Consider the following 3721-nt stretch of genomic DNA (forward strand, 5'->3'; position numbering starts at 1 on the left):
CATAGAACAGGTGTGGATGTATTACCTGATGTATAGTTAACGATCGTGACACCATGTTCAATACACAGATTTCAACAATATTGTATTTGCTATATTTTGCTGTATACTGCATCATACAGATCTACAAATTTCCTTTTATGTAACTGTCCTACCCACACCTGTAGTTACACTTGTCAAGATTGTGTTGTGTCAGACAGTAGATGATCCACTAGGATCTAGGCAGGTGTCGGTGTAGATCAGAGTGGACCACCCAGTCAGTACCTGTGTCTGTGTAGATCGGAGTGGACCACCCAGTCAGTACCTGTGTCGGTGTAGATCGGAGTGGACCACCCAGTCAGTACCTGTGTCAGTGTAGATCAGAGTGGACCACCCAGTCAGTACCTGTGTTGGTGTAGATCAGAGCGGACCACCCAGTCAGTACCCTGTGTAGATCAGAGTGGACCACTCAGTCAGTATCTGTGTTGGTGTAGATCAGAGTGGACCGCTCAGTCAGTACCTGTGTAGATCAGAGTGGACCACCCAGTCAGTATCTGTGTAGATCAGAGTGGACCACTCAGTCAGTACCTGTGTAGATCAGAGTGGACCACTCAGTCAGTATCTGTGTCGGTGTAGATTGGAGTGGACCACCCAGTCAATACCTGTGTCAGTGTAGATCAGAGTGGACCACCCAGTCAGTACCTGTCTAGGTGTAGATCGGAGTGGACCACTCAGTCAGTACCTGTGTCAGTGTAGATCGGGGTGGACCACCAACGTGTGTACTAATTTATGTATTATTATCATATATGAGTGTAAAATATAAATATTTCACATAAAACCAAAATGTCATTTTTGTGACAAGTTATCATTAAGACAACATGTTTGTAGAAACTATTGTAGTGTGATGGATGTTGTGACCATGTGGTGTGATGGATGTTTGACACCATGTGGTGTGATGGATGTTTGACACCATGTGGTGTGACGGATGTTTGACACCATGTGGTGTGACGGATGTTTGACACCATGTGGTGTTACGTATGTTTGACACCATGTGGTGTGACGGATGTTTGACACCATGTGGTGTGACGTATGTTTGACACCATGTGGTGTGATGGATGTTTGACACCATGTGGTGTGATCGATGTTTGATGTTTGACGGATGTTTGACATGTGGTGTGACGTATGTTTGACACCATGTGGTGTGATGTATGTTTGACACCATGTGGTGTGACGTATTTTTGACACCATGTGGTGTGATGGATGTTTGACACCCTGTGGTGTGATGGATGTTTGACACCATGTGGTATGCATGTTTGACACCATGTGCTGTGATGTGTGTTTGACATTGTTTCCTGTGATGTATGTATGAGACTATGTGATAAGCTGTGATGTTGTTTGACATCATGTTCTATGGTGTATATTTGACATCATGACGTGTTTAGTATAGGATTTAGTTGACATCTAACAGCATGTTTCTGGGTGAGCTGTAAAACTAACATCAGACACTCCCACTACGCCATCTGCCCATCTTACTGATAGACATTCAGCAAGTAGAAATATTTTTAGTTAAATAGTTTGTGTTATAATTTCCCATTTGCAGGCAACACTTCATAGTGACAGAAGGACCAAGTTCTTGAATGTCCCAGATACACAGGTGTATAAGATGGGCAATTATATGTGTATGTTTGTGTCAGTGGGCACGTTGCTGTCATGTTTGATAACAAAGTTATACATTGTACTTGCAGGATATAAGGAAAGTCAGTGATTGATTGATATCTCAAGACTGCATCAGTATCAATGTACACATCGGAGGAATATTGTTGCCAAAAAGAATTTTTATGCATTATATAAATATGTTGTCAACATGATACTCATGTATTACCTTGTCAAGTTACAGCAATTATGAAATATGTTACAATTAGCTTCCATGCCATGTTCCAGTGTATTCCCTCTCTTAACACAGATCATCCTCGATAATCTCCAGGGTATACGTTATGATAAATCTCCTGTATACCCTGGATGCATCTACGGCTTGACCTCATGATTTTATTACCACCCTTGGCTGGCTTTTTATCCAATCAGGTGTCTACGCTGGGAGTTGAGCGTAACAATCACAACTCACTTTCGCTTCTTTTATCCAACCGATTAAACTTGGCAACATAATTGTAGCAGAGGTACTCTGAAAGAGGTAGAAAGAGTTCTTGCATATATTTTTTAAGGTTTCAGACCTGTCAATTTGTCTGTATGATTTCCCCCAAAAGTCGCACTGTGGACAGACCTTCGCGGCTGCGACCGCTATCTTTGTTGACACTGGCAGTCTCTGTTGTAACGACAGCTTAACTGATTGGCTACTGTGAGAATGTGGAGCCAGCAAAGGGAGGTAATAAAATTATCGGGCTGAGCCATAGATGCATCCAGGGTACCAGTGGAGATTTATCAGAACATATACCCTGCAGATTATCGAGGTTGAACACAGATAGACAATCCAGATATGTAGGATATAAATGATATTTTACAGGTGTAAATGGAATGGTTGGAACTTGGAATACCCAAGTTTAATGTCATCACTAAAAAATACAGGTCAGATCAAGTGAAAGCATCTATTGTGTCCTTGGAAAGCAACAATCTGGCACCTGTGGGGCCCGTACGCAAATTACAAATGCTTTCTATGTTCCCTATTTTGGCTTAATCAGCACAGTGCCAGAAACTCCTGATTCCAGCGGCCATGTCTGAACAGTCATTCTACTTCATCATTGTGATGCAGGTGGAGATGGTTTGAAATCCACAGCCATTATTGATAGTTGTGTAATAAGCGTCTTGTTTCTCAACCGACCTAAGTGCCTAATTGTACCCCTGAAAACAGAATGGAAAAAGTCACAAATATGTTTATGTGGAATTATCTGACAATAATCAATTTATTTAAAGGCATAAAAACAGTGACAATATTCAAGTTCAAATTCTGGAACTTGAACCAAAAATAGGCATTAACAGTGAAAAATGTTTTATGGTTCATATGGTTGATGAGAAACAGACATTATTGTGACCTAATTACTATATTCAGTGTGAATGGCTTGAGATTGCAACGTTGTACAAAGTGTGAATTTATGAGTGTGTCCAGTGAGTGAGTGAGTGACACATTGGCTGTGATATTGTTTTATTTCTCCTGTGTATACTCCAGCAGGTACACACTATCGGGGAACAAATGTCAAAACATAATAAATTATCAGCTGTTTACTGGGTTTTGTTGTGTGTACAATGGATGGCAAGTGCCATTTAAGCATGGTTCCAGCCTAGTTGTTGCTATTCATTCATTGTCAGCTTAGTCTGGTGTTGAATAATTCCAGATTGAAAATCACTGATTTCACTGGGTGGCCCGTATTTATCTTCACCAGTGCCAGTATTCGGTTTTGGTCAGGAATCCTTCACATCTAATGATTACTACTCCCATAACTGGATGTAACTGGTCATGGGAGGAGTGCTTTTGTTTTATGTATTGTAGTCAGTCGGTAATAGAGAAATGGGCTGTTAACGTTTCAGTGTACACTGGCAGACTCTTCTGCCAAATTGATCCTTAGACTCCTTGAATAAAACATGGAACAGATGATAATAATAAATGAAAGGAGGATATAGCAGTTTCAGCTACCAGTACATTCCAACCAAATCTGTGATGACAAGATACACAAGCATCAACATCCCACTGTATGGGCAGATGCTGTACCCACTAGACGATGATATGATACTGGTT

The 3721-nt window shown here is 41.0% G+C and overlaps 1 long non-coding RNA gene across 1 annotated transcript; it reads right to left on the reverse strand.

Annotated features, from left to right (window-relative positions):
• Window positions 1–307: 307 nt before the first annotated feature.
• LOC124269343 lies at window positions 308–748 on the reverse strand. The gene is made up of 3 exons (XR_006896492.1): window positions 719–748; window positions 639–678; window positions 308–381 (listed from the first exon to the last, which is right to left on the reverse strand). It is a non-coding gene; the product is annotated as an uncharacterized LOC124269343 (long non-coding RNA).
• Window positions 749–3721: the final 2973 nt, after the last annotated feature.

The sequence above is a fragment of the Haliotis rubra genome, unplaced genomic scaffold, assembly GCF_003918875.1.
Source record: "Haliotis rubra isolate DU_JTF1 unplaced genomic scaffold, ASM391887v1 Scf1012, whole genome shotgun sequence".
In the NCBI taxonomy this organism is placed as follows: domain Eukaryota; kingdom Metazoa; phylum Mollusca; class Gastropoda; order Lepetellida; family Haliotidae; genus Haliotis; species Haliotis rubra.